Genomic DNA, 14,681 nt, shown 5'->3' with positions numbered 1-14,681 from the left:
TGTTATAAAATTAAATATGTTGATTAGTTAATATATAGATATTCTGGTTGGTTGATTATATTTTGCAGTTTTTGGTCCTGTCTTAGTATTGTTGGTGATGCTGTTTTTTGTGCTGTACTACTGTTTGACGCTATTTTTTGTGCTGTTTTTATGTTGTTTGGCACTGTTTTGATGCTGTTTTGGTGCTACTTTTTGTGGTGTTTTATTGTTCTTTTGCAGCTATTTATTATGTTGTCTGTTGTAGTTTTTAATATTATTTCGATATTGTAGAACTTTTGTTTTATTATTAATTTGGTTATTATTTTAGTTCTAACTTGTTTCAATTTTAATATAACCACTTTTTATTATACTTTCAATTTGTGTATTGTTTTAAAAATTGTTTTAGTATCATTTTTTATTTGTTTCTTATTTTGATATTTGTTTTTATGTTTTTAAATGTATTCGATTTATTATATTTTAAAATTTTTATTTAACAAAATAAGCTAAAAAATTTTAATAAGGGATGGGCCGGGTCTAGCTCAGGCTTAGCAATTTTATTTTTGGTTGGGCTTGGACAATTTTTTAGGCCCATATTTTGGGTCGAGCCCAGGCCTAGAATTTTGCTTGGGCCCGACTCGAACTTAGCATGGCCAGGCCTATGACCAACTCTAAGTGTAGGCTCGTTTCGAATTAAAAAAAATCACAAAAATTACTAGTAGGGTAATTTCACAATATCTCTAAACTTTTGAGACAAGTTGTAAATCAGAAAAATATCTCTTAAAATTTTCTGAAATAATCTCTTCTGATAATTTTCTCTCTACAATTTTCTCTCTTGAATTCAAATATGTGTAAAATAATGACCCATTGTTTTTTTTATATATGGAGAGTTTAGAGAGTTCAACTATGATTAAACTGAATCACTTTAATATTAAATTTAATCTAATATTTATCAAGAGAAAATAATAAAATGTTTATCTACAAGATAAACATTAAATTAAATTTAATATTAAACTATTAAAATAATATTATTTTTAGAATAATTAATCTAAAATTAAATTCTTTGGTAGAGTCTTAGTAGGAGTGTAACTCTTTCACTGCGTAACCATCGAAGACCAACCATCGCCGGTTACCGAAACGTCAACATTGTAGCTGCCTGCACCGCCGTAGGTACGATACATTTACAACATCCCGAGCCGGTTTGGTTACTGTAACACCCCTAACTCTCCTCTGTAGTCGGATTAGGGTCACAGGTATTACTAACACTTCATACAATTAATCAATCATAATGACACATATATATACTAGCTATTAACAATATAATAACAGGGTCAGGTCACAAGCAATCAAATCAATCATAATAAAATATTATACAATCGAATAATGATTCATGTTATTGTCTACACTCTTGTCACTGTTTATACATTGCTAAACTTAGTATTCCACTGTCTACAATCTTATCACTATTTATCCCTTCTAGAATGTTAGAATTTGGATACATACAAGATTATTCCAATTATTAGCATCAGAATATTGGTCTATACTTCATTTACGATTATCTTTTTAATTTATCTTCGATAATGTTAGTAGAATGCACCTAATATAAGTTTGCTAATCCATTCTAATTTAAAGTAAAAGTTACTCTTACAACCCTTATTATGAGTCTACGGGACCTTAAAAGTAGTTTAAAAGTAGGGGGGACTAATTTGAAACAAATCTAGTAGTTTAGGAAATAATTACAAAATTTTTGAGTTCAAGGGTCACACGTCCTGTGGCCGTGCCGTAACTCTCGACTTGGGTCACACATCCATGTGTGTTGCCCGTGTGTGACACGTCACGCCTGTGTGGCCAAGCTATATGCACCCAAAAGTACCTTAAAACTCAAGTTTACCATTTCCTATTTACTTGGACACTAAGCAACTCAATTACCGATCGTTTAACCTATTCAAAACACAATTAAACCTGTCCAAAATACACCAAATTCATCACCTAATATGCCTAACCAATGTACCTTCATTGGTACCACATTTTATATGTTCAAATACATCAACAACACATCAAACATTCAAGACTTTCATTCATATCACACTCACCATATTTGAACTAACTTTCAAACTTCTAAAGTTACCAAATATGAAGCTAAGCACATACCAAGAATTATGCTAAGCTACCAAACTTTAAACTATCACATACTAAAATATAAACTAGGCTAGCATACTAACATAGCCTCAACCACAACCATATACACATTTAAACATCATTTCACTAGTAATTAAGTTAACATCATCTTATAAACGATATTAACAAAAGACTTCCTAGGTACATGCTATTACAAAATGAAATATCACCGCACTTGAGCTCGAGATTTGTGATTTGATGCTGAGTCGACAATAATTTGAATAGTACCTAGCCTGCGTACGGAAAACAAAACAGCATGCTGAGTAAAACTCAGTGGTATTTCTATAAGCATAATAACATAAACTTAATATAAGTATTTAAAATGTAAAATGCAACAAGTAAGCTATGTTTATCTTTTTCAATTCAATAGTATAGTTTTTGCTCATTCCTTATTTACATCTACTAATATTTTCACATGTTCAAATATATAAGTATATATCAATGGCATTTCATTCAACATTTGATTACATCATCTCATGCAATGGCATGATTTATATCTTTGTTCAATACTTGAATTCATTCAAGTTTTACATCTCAATTCATCATTTCATATTTCATTTCTCATTTCATAATCATTTCTCATATTTGCTATTTGAATATTTTCTCATCTCATATTCATTTCTCATCTTTGCCATTTCAATATCAATCACATAAATTATTATTTTACTTTCCCCTATTAACACGACATGGGCTCGGACGGATACACGAATCTAACCAACACACCAGTTTGGCACCCAATGCCTCATTGGATAAATCTGAAGTAATAACTAGGCCCAACGCTATCTAAATTGACACCCAGTGTCTCATCGGTTAAACCAAGTAAATTGGCATCCAAAGGCCTCATCGACTCGAGGTCAAGTAATCTCTAAACTCTTCCTATCCTATAGTATGCCATCTATATCCGACTCAACCCGATACTGCTTAGTAGGGTTTCATCTCACTTTTCAAATACAACCAATATCCAATTTCATGAATATATATCATCACATATAAGCATATATTCAATTTGGTAATAATCATATTTTCTCAATACACATATATTCATAACCAATATATTTCATAATATACAAAATCAATCCATTTCATTTCAATTATGAATTTAGTTCAATTCTCAAGTACCAAAATACTCACCTTAAATCATTTCCATATGCAAATAATAATATATGCAATAATCTACTATTTAGTTTGGATTATAGAAACACAAACCATGATTTTCGAGCTATTCGATGTCGATTTTATGCTCCCTTTTTACTTATGGATTCGGTATGACGTTAGCTACGAGATAAAATAATTAAATTACATTAATATTACGTATTTCAATTTCACATTAAATTTTAATTTTCACACTATATTTTGCTTATTCTTCAATTTAGTCCTTAAACCAAGACTAATTTTAATCATCACATTTAACTTCATATTTTAATACTAATTTCACTCTATACCACATTTAGTTTCCTTTTTTCCAATTTGACCCCTTAATTTTAAATTTTTCACAATTTAGTCCCTATTGCTCAAAATCAACAATTAATTCCACAATTTAGTCCTTTTCCATTTCTAACTTAAAAATCTATCTATTTAATCCCTAATACTTAAACTATTCAACAATGTCAACATCTAAAATCTTGAACAATACTAAAATTACAATATGGGTCAGGTAGCCATAAGTATCAAGATTCCAAAAACGTAAAAATTACAAGTGTAGGGACTAAACTACACTAACTAATTTGAGATTGAACTTCCAAACCCCTAGTGTCATGCGTTCTCTTCTCCTCTTTCTTCAATAATTTCTTTTTTTTTATCTTATCACTAAATTGGTAAAATTTTTCTATCAATATTTTCATACAATTTTCCTATCATATCAATTTTCAAGCAAAAATATTGAAATAAATTTCTCTTTAAATCGGATCTATGGTTACGAAACCATTATTCCGATAACCTTGAATTTAGGCCGTTACACACCTGGTTTAAATTGTCTAACTTCTGATAATTGGAACTTGGAGCATACTAATGATGAATATATTTGCATTACTGCTCATTGGATTGACAAGGATTGGAAGCTACAAAAGAGAAGCATAAGGTTTAGAGCTTTATTTCCTCTGTATGATGGTTTGAACATAGTTGATGAACTTGTTTTATGTTTATATCAATGGAGTATAGACAAGAAAATTTCTAGTATCACTTTGGATAATGCTTCTTATAATGATGTTATGGTTTCTTGTCTTAAAAATCATCAAGTTAGATGTTGTGCACATATATTGAATCTTATAGTTAAAGCTGGTTTGGAACTTACTGATGGTGTTGTTGGTAAGATTCAAAATGGAATTACGTACATAAAAAGTCGGGAATTCGTAGGAAAAGATTTTATGATGTGGCCGACAAAAGTTTTCATTTGAAGGTGACCAAAAAGTTGCGTCAAATGTGTGTGTGAGATGGAATTATACTTATTTGATGCTTGAATCTTTTCTTTACTATAAAGATGTGCTAGATTATTGGGGCCAACGGGATAAAGATTATCAAATATTTGCACTTTCTAACGAGGAGTGGAGAAATGTTGCTATTCTTTGCAAATTTTTGAAAGTCTTTTATGATATGACTTGTGTTTTTTCTGGTTCTAATTATCCAACGGCTAATCTTTATTTTAGAGGGGTTTAGAAAGTTCACAAGGCCTTGCTCGATACAATTAAAGGTCCTTATTCTTTTTTAACTCCAATGGGTTAAGCGAATGCAAGAGAAATTTAATAAATATTGGGCTGAGTATTCGTTGATATTGTCATGTGCTGCAATTTTAAATCCTCGTTACAAGTTGAATTATGTGCAGTACTACTTTACTTCAATCTATGGTATTCATGCTTCAGATTTTGTTGAAACCATTCTTAGCAATCTTAGACTCTTCTTTGACGAGTATGTTAAGAAATCCAAATCCAAATCCACGTCTTCCTCTTTGGCTGAGGGTTCTAATGTTTCATATAAAGATCCTGTTGATTCTAGTTTGCATCAACACAATGTTAATAGTGTTGATTTTGGGGGAGATTTTGATGAGAGTGATGATTATAAACGGTATTTAAATGAATCTAGCACTAAGAGTGAAAAGTCATAGTTGGACATTTATTTGGAAGAACTGAGCTTGAGTTAAATAGTCAAATAGATATTTTGGATTATTGGAGCAAAAGTTCAGTTCAATATAATGAGTTTTCATTATTGGCTCGTGATATTTTGGCAATTCCACTATCAACTGCAGCTTCCGAATCAGCTTTCAGCATGGGTAAGAAAGTTATCACACATTTGAGGAGTTAACTTAAGCCAAAAATAGTTCAAGCCGTTGTTTGCTTTGATGATTGGTTGCGAGCTAAGGGATTTTCAACGAGTAATTTTTATTCTCGTTCTATTGTTGTAATTTTATATTATTTTTTATCAATGTGATTATCTAATTATTTATTCTTATTTCATGTTAGAAATTGGTTGCAAGAATGATGATGACGATGAGGACGATGTTTCTTCGATTACTTTTTAAGTTATCTTCCTTTCTAATTGTTGACAATTTAATTTAGCTTACAATTTATAGTTTGTTATAAAATTAAATATGTTGATTAGTTAATATATAGATATTCGGTTGGTTGATTATATTTTGCGCTTTTGGTCCTGTCTTAGTATTGTTGGTGATGCTGTTTTTTGTCTTTGTACTCTTGTTTGACGCTATTTTTGTGCTGTTTTTATGTTGTTTGGCACTGTTTTGATGCTGTTTTGGTGCTACTTTTTGTGGTGTTTTATTGTTCTTTTGCAGCTATTTATTATGTTGTCTGTTGTAGTTTTTAATATTATTTCGATATTGTAGAACTTTTGTTTTATTATTAATTTGGTTATTATTTTAGTTCTAACTTGTTTCAATTTTAATATAACCACTTTTTATTATACTTTCAATTTGTGTATTGTTTTAAAAATTGTTTTAGTATCATTTTTATTTGTTTCTTATTTTGATATTTGTTTTATGTTTTAAATGTATTCGATTTATTATATTTTAAAATTTTTATTTAACAAAATAAGCTAAAAAATTTTAATAAGGGATGGGCCGGGTCTAGCTCAGGCTTAGCAATTTTATTTTTGGTTGGGCTTGGACAATTTTTTAGGCCCATATTTTGAGTCGAGCCCAGGCCTAGAATTTTGCTTGGGCCCGACTCGAACTTAGCATGGCCAGGCCCATGACCAACTCTAAGTGTAGGCTCGTTTCGAATTAAAAAATCACAAAATTACTAGTAGGGTAATTTCACAATATCTCTAAACTTTTGAGACAAGTTGTAAATCGAAAAATATCTCTTAAAATTTTCAAATAATCTCTTCGATAATTTTCTCTACAATTTTCTCTTGAATTCAAATATGTGTAAAATAATGACCCATTGTTTTTTTATATATGGAGAGTTTAGAGAGTTCAACTATGATTAAACTGAATCACTTTAATATTAAATTTAATCTAATATTTATCAAGAGAAAATAATAAAATGTTTATCTACAAGATAAACATTAAATTAAATTTAATATTAAACTATTAAAATAATATTATTTTTAGAATAATTAATCTAAAATTAAATTCTTTGGTAGAGTCTTAGTAGGAGTGTAACTCTTCCACCGCTAACCATCGAAGACCAACCATCATGGTTTCAAACGTCAACATTGTAGCTGCCTGCACCGCCGTAGGTACGATACATTTACAACATCCCGAGCCGGTTTGGTTACTGTAACACCCCTAACTCTCCTCTGTAGTCGGATTAGGGTCACAGGTATTACTAACACTTCATACAATTAATCAATCATAATGACACATATATATACTAGCTATTAACAATATAATATACAGGGTCAGGTCACAAGCAATCAAATCAATCATAATAAAATATTATACAATCGAATAATGATTCATGTTATTGTCTACACTCTTGTCACTGTTTATACATTGCTAAACTTAGTATTCCACTGTCTACAATCTTATCACTATTTATCCCTTCTAGAATGTTAGAATTTGGATACATACAAGATTATTCCAATTATTAGCATCAGAATATTGGTCTATACTTCATTTACGATTATCTTTTTAATTTATCTTCGATAATGTTAGTAGAATGCACCTAATATAAGTTTGCTAATCCATTCTAATTTAAAGTAAAAGTTACTCTTACAACCCTTATTATGAGTCTACGGGACCTTAAAAGTAGTTTAAAAGTAGGCAGGGACTAATTTGAAACAAATCTAGTAGTTTAGGAAATAATTACAAAATTTTTGAGTTCAAGGGTCACACGTCCTGTGTGGCCAGGCCGTGTAACTCTCTGACTTGGGTCACACATCCATGTGTGTTGCCCGTGTGTGACACGTCACGCCCGTGTGGCCAAGCTATATGCACCCAAAAGTACCTTAAAACTCAAGTTTACCATTTCCTATTTACTTGGACACTAAGCAACTCAATTACCGATCGTTTAACCTATTCAAAACACAATTAAACCTGTCCAAAATACACCAAATTCATCACCTAATATGCCTAACCAATGTACCTTCATTGGTACCACATTTTATATGTTCAAATACATCAACAACACATCAAACATTCAAGACTTTCATTCATATCACACTCACCATATTTGAACTAACTTTCAAACTTCTAAAGTTACCAAATATGAAGCTAAGCACATACCAAGAATTATGCTAAGCTACCAAACTTTAAACTATCACATACTAAAATATAAACTAGGCTAGCATACTAACATAGCCTCAACCACAACCATATACACATTTAAACATCATTTCACTAGTAATTAAGTTAACATCATCTTATAAACGATATTAACAAAAGACTTCCTAGGTACATGCTATTACAAAATGAAATATCACCGCACTTGAGCTCGAGATTTGTGATTTGATGCTGAGTCGACAATAATTTGAATAGTACCTAGCCTGCGTACGGAAAACAAAATAACATCTTGAGTAAAACTCATGGTATTTCTATAAGCATAATAACATAAACTTAATATAAGTATTTAAAATGTAAAATGCAACAAGTAAGCTATGTTTATCTTTTTCAATTCAATAGTATAGTTTTTGCTCATTCCTTATTTACATCTACTAATATTTTCACATGTTCAAATATATAAGTATATATCAATGGCATTTCATTCAACATTTGATTACATCATCTCATGCAATGGCATGATTTATATCTTTGTTCAATACTTGAATTCATTCAAGTTTTACATCTCAATTCATCATTTCATATTTCATTTCTCATTTCATAATCATTTCTCATATTTGCTATTTGAATATTTTCTCATCTCATATTCATTTCTCATCTTTGCCATTTCAATATCAATCACATAAATTATTATTTTACTTTCCCCTATTAACACGACATGGGCTCGGACGGATACACGAATCTAACCAACACACCAGTTTGGCACCCAATGCCTCATCGGATAAATCTGAAGTAATAACTAGGCCCAACGCTATCTAAATTGACACCCAGTGTCTCATCGGTTAAACCGAAGTAAATTGGCATCCAGTGCCTCATCGACTCGAGGTCGAAGTAATCTCTAAACTCTTCCTATCCTATAGCATGCCATCTATATCCGACTCAACCCGATACAGTTAGTAGGGTTTCATCTCACTTTTCAAATACAACCAATATCCAATTTCATGAATATATATCATCACATATAAGCATATATTCAATTTGGTAATAATCATATTTTTCTCAATACACATATATTCATAACCAATATATTTCATAATATACAAAATCAATCCATTTCATTTCAATTATGAATTTAGTTCAATTCTCAAGTACCAAAATACTCACCTTAAATCATTTCCATATGCAAATAATAATATATGCAATAATCTACTATTTAGTTTGGATTATAGAAACACAAACCATGATTTTCGAGCTATTCGATGTCGATTTTATGCTCCCCTTTTTACTTATGGATTCCGGTATGACGTTAGCTACGAGATAAAACAATTAAATTACATTAATATTACGTATTTCAATTTCACATTAAATTTTAATTTTCACACTATATTTTGCTTATTCTTCAATTTAGTCCTTAAACCAAGACTAATTTTAATCATCACATTTAACTTCATATTTTAATACTAATTTCACTCTATACCACATTTAGTTTCCTTTTTTCCAATTTGACCCCTTAATTTTAAATTTTTCACAATTTAGTCCCTATTGCTCAAAATCAACAATTAATTCCACAATTTAGTCCTTTTCCATTTCTAACTTAAAAATCTATCTATTTAATCCCTAATACTTAAACTATTCAACAATGTCAACATCTAAAATCTTGAACAATACTAAAATTACAATATGGGTCAGGTAGCCATAAGTATCAAGATTCCAAAAACGTAAAAATTACAAGTGTAGGGACTAAACTACACTAACTAATTTGAGATTGAACTTCCAAACCCCTAGTGTCATGCGTTCTCTTCTCCTCTTTCTTTCTTTCTTTCTTTTGTTTAATTTGCATGTCTCCACTTTCTTTTTCTTTTATTATAACTTTAATTTTAATTATTATTATAATATATATACATTAATGTTAACACATATATATAATATATATACAAGCATTTAAATGGTTTAATTCTATTTTAGCCCCTTTAGTTTATTTCAATTAATAATTCAACTTTTATCACTTACGCGATTTAGTCCATGTACCTTAATAACTTCTAATATCACAAAATTTACTAATCCAAAAAATTAATTAGCTACCCAACTAACTTCGTAAATATTTAATTAAATATTTACAAGTCCGGCTTATGAAAACAAAGTCCCGAAAATACATTTTTCGACACCCCTGACTATCTGGTCATTACAGTTTCTATCGATTCAGTCCGAGTCAGTAACAACCCAATCGGTCCGGTCTAGCCACTGGTTAGATCGTCGGCTCGACCAATTTTTGGGTCTTGGTATTTGTTTTGGGTTCCTAAGCCCAATTTACTATTTTAGGTCCAATTTTCAAGTTCAATTACATATTGGGCCAATTGTTAGACTTGAAAATTAATTTTCAAAATATCATATTAATTTTAATTAATTTGATTGATTTGATTTTACTTGATCAAAATTAATTTTCTCAAAATCACTTAGATTTTCTAAATTAATTTTTGAAGAAAATTCTTTAATCAAATTCTCTAGTTGAACAATTCTCATAACCACCTAATTTAATTCAACATTGAATAAATTAAGTCAATTAAATTATTTTCAAAATCGTAGAATTTTCTTTTGATTCAAATGCAGTCCGATCAAGCTTTTGTTGAGCTAGCGGAGGGACCAATCGGACATATACAATTAGGCTTTAGTAGTTGCAATTATGTCCAGAAGCATCGTTTTGATATTCGCAATTACTTAATCATGGAGTCAGTCCACAAGAAGTACCATGATTAAAAACTCCTTATTGTATACTTTTTATGAAAACAATTCATCCAAATATTTTGTCCAATGACCTCGTCATATGTGTGTTACTCTCATATGATATTGTTGATTCCTTTGAATTAAATTCGTTCACTCAATACAATCCTATTTTATCTCATTGTCACCATTGTGTCTTTTTAATTATTAATATGATCACTATCAACAAATGACTATGATAAATTACTCGTTCGAGAACGAGCAACCTGTGGCCACGTTCCATATTTATCAATCCACACAATGCCAATGAGAGGATATTATTAACTCTTTAATTGAACTATGAATTCTACTGTTACTAGTAAAGCCATACCATACACAAGTCATGTACCCAACATACAGGCTATGAGCTCGATCATCTTTAGAGTATAAGCCTTCATTTATATCAAAGCACATTAGTTGCATATGCATGGTCAGTGACTAACTCAGGATTTAGGTAAATCACACCATGAACGTCATAAGTGAATTAATTCACAAATAGATTCAGAATTAATTCATCTTGGGTCCAGTCTAATGTATCATTCTACCAATGAATACATCTATGTCTCTACTCGTGGAGTCAACTGCTCCGGTAACCAAGACTAGCCGTCTCCTCAATTAAAATTGTAGACGACATAATAATCCTTCTCAGTATTTAAATCAAATGCTCACTTCGATTCTTTTATGGGATTACAAACTTATTTAGATTGTCTAGTGAAGTAAGTTGTCTTTCTCGTAATATAAACGTTCTTACAATACCACTTATCTTCAATTTGAACTTAGGGTCCGTTTGTTTACCAGGAAAACATTTTTTGGAAAATGTTTTCCTGGTTTTAAGGTGTTTGGAAGCTTGAAAAGATTTTACATTTGGAAAATATTTTCCAAGAGATGGGTAAAATCAACGCGTTTTATGGAAAATGTCTTACAGATTTTTTTCTGTAAGACATTTTCCTAGAGACGGGTAAAAGTCCTTTTCCCTTCCTTCTGTTATTCATCTTCTTTCTCTCTTTCTGCAAATCTCATTCCTCTCTTTCTCTCTTTCTCAGGCAAAGGCAAATCTCATTCCTCTTCTCAAGGTATTGGCTTAATGTATGGCATCTTCTTTTTAAAGCTATTTTTTTTTCTTCTTGTTCTTTACTTGTCCACATTTTTACCAATGTTCTGGTAGTACCGCTGTCGCCACCATTTGTAGGTTTCATTTCAAGCTCAGCTCTTGCTTTTCTGTTTTGCCTAATTTCGGGATATAGTAAGCTTGATTCTTCATTACTTCTTCATTCCATTGTTAATGGTAGAAGGAACCTTTCTAGTTTCCACTATTCTTTTACTCGTTATTTTAACACTGTTTCTAATCACATAGAAACTTTAAGTGAGAATTCAATGTCTTTTAGGCAAAACCCAAAGACTTATCATCGTTTGGATAATGTTGATGATGCTTTGACTTTGTTTAATGAGATGATTGAGTAGCACCCAAAGCGTTTGTTGAATTCACTAAATTATTAGTAGCCCTGGTTAGAATGAGATGTTATGACACTGTTGTTTCTCTGTGTAGCCAAATGGAATTGTTGGGAGTTTCCCATAACGATTATTCTTTCAACATCTTGATTAATTGCTTTTGTCAACTTGGTGGAATTGATTTTGGGTTTTCTGTTTTGGTCAAAATACTGAAGCTAAGTGTTAAACCTGATGTTGTAACTTTTTACACTTTGATTAAAGGACTTTGCAAACGAAGTAAGATTTCTCAGGCAGTGAGTTTGTTTGATGTTGAAAAAGGATATCGACCTGATTTAATTATTTACACTACAATACTAATGGGTTGTTTTATACCAGGAATATTGATTGAGCTGTTAGGTTTCTAAGGAAAGAGGTTTTGAACCAGATTTGTAGCAGATAGCACTTTCCTTAACTATCTTTGTAAGAAGTGTTTGCTAAAGGAGGCTAATGATCTCTTCTTCGAAATGAGAAAGCAAGGCATTAAGCCCAATGTCATCACATATACTACATTGATCGATGCACTTTACAAGAAGGGAGTGGTTTCTAAAGCCAAAGATATCCTTGGCACAATGAAAAAACTAGGCATTGAGTCTAATGTTGCTAAAGGTATGGTTGTTTGCCTAATAGATGTTGTTATAATGTAATGATCCAGGGATTTCTTCGAAACAATTATACCTCAAAGGCAACAAATTTTTTTTACAGAAATGGTCGGTAAGGGCTTTTCTAGAGGTTTGTGCACTACCACCTTATTTTTGGGTCTCGTCTTATATGGTAAATTAAATCTTGACATGAGTCTCACTTGTAAATTTGAATCAATTTTCTTATAAACAACTATACTGCTGTGACAAGAATTTTTGGAAATTAGAGTGAATCATAATGTCTATTTTCAGTTTAGTTGATGATGTACTTCAAAGATTAAGGATGAATAAAACAAATTTTATACACCGTTTTTCACTTCTCAGACCCATAAAAAGCTATTCTGGAACATAATCTTTTTCATGTGAAGTTAAGCTTCGAATTTCATACAAATTTAGTCTAAGTTTTGCTCATTTATTGCAGAAAACTACATATTGTTGTTGGTAATGACTGATTAATATATATATCTCTTAATTTGTAATGCTCATCTACGTTAAAACACACTATTTTGACTTACATATCTATCTACTGTGAGCAAATTCGGTAACACCCTGGGCTCTACGTCAAAGGTTTAACTTTGCAGGCTGCCTTAATTTGATGTATCAGACAGATAAACAACAAGAACAACAAATATATCAAACTTTGCAGCTTCTTAATTACTATTCTTGCTTGATATCTGTTCCAAATCGATCTTTTCTTGCCATGACCGCTTCATGGTATTTAAGTTTGATATTAGTATTTAAGTTTGGAAGTAGACATGATTGTCTAGTCTTGATTGTTGTCATTCTGAGATTGATGCCTTGCACCATACCAGACAATCACTTTTGAAATAAATGAAATCAGTAATCACCCTTATTAGGAGTGTAACTATGTGCAGCGCTAATATTAGAGTATAAGGCTCCTGAAAAACATCATCGACTGTCATTTTTTGCTAGCAGATTCGTATGTGGCTTAACGAAGTCCACCTATGTTCGCTACTAGTCATACAATAAATACAACAATGGTTGTTATTATGTTTTTATTTCTCAGGTTGGAGTTGGACCTATGTTTTACTTAAGAATTACTCTGAAACACAAATGGATGGTTGCTTTGATGCAGGGATCTCTTTCATCAACCTTTCCTATTGAGAACCAGAACAACCTCGTGACAATGAGGACACTGAAGAATCATCTAGATAGGACAAAGAGCCTTTCATTCGTGAAGCGTATCACGGATTTCCATTTGCTGCTATTTCTAGCCATGTCTCATGGCCTTGGTTCCGATGTTCTAGCACTAGCAGCGTGTGTTAGTGCAGAGACAGCAGTACCAGAAGGTTACCAGCTCCTAATTGAGTCCATGGCCAACACGTCCTGATTCACTTATTATTCTTGGTCGTCTATTGGAAAATACTATATATTTATGATCATAACAACTTACTCTTTGCCATTGTTTACTAGCATCATTACAAATCTTAGTTATTCCTAGAATCTTAACATTATGCTTTACATTCAAAGCTGAAAATTGGTGAGCTATCTTTGATACGAAATTTATGATAAAAAAATGTTTTCAAGTAAGAAGCACAGAAAAAATTGGCTTCAAAAATTTTCTGAAGGTTGAAGATATTGATACTTTTAATGTGGTGTAATATTAGTTATTCACCTAAACAATATTATTGTTATTATTTGGTGTACTACTAATTGTGCATTTGGATAATATTATTAATTTCTAGTATTAATTGTGGTTTGGAAGCTAATTTATAATTATTCAATCCTTGTTTTTTTATAACACAATTAAAAATAATTTATTTGATTTTGGTTGTTTTTAATTTATGATGCTTAATATTCTAGCTTAATAATTGAGTATCATTATATATTTAATTTAATTTATTTATTTATAAATAAATCATTGCAATATATGTAAAAATAATTTAAAATATAATTTTATTAATATATATAAATTTATTAATATATGTAAAAATAGTTTTTCCGAAAAATAT

This window comes from Gossypium arboreum, chromosome 2, assembly GCF_025698485.1.
Source record: "Gossypium arboreum isolate Shixiya-1 chromosome 2, ASM2569848v2, whole genome shotgun sequence".
Classification (NCBI taxonomy): domain Eukaryota; kingdom Viridiplantae; phylum Streptophyta; class Magnoliopsida; order Malvales; family Malvaceae; genus Gossypium; species Gossypium arboreum.
This window is presented reverse-complemented; position numbering follows the sequence as displayed.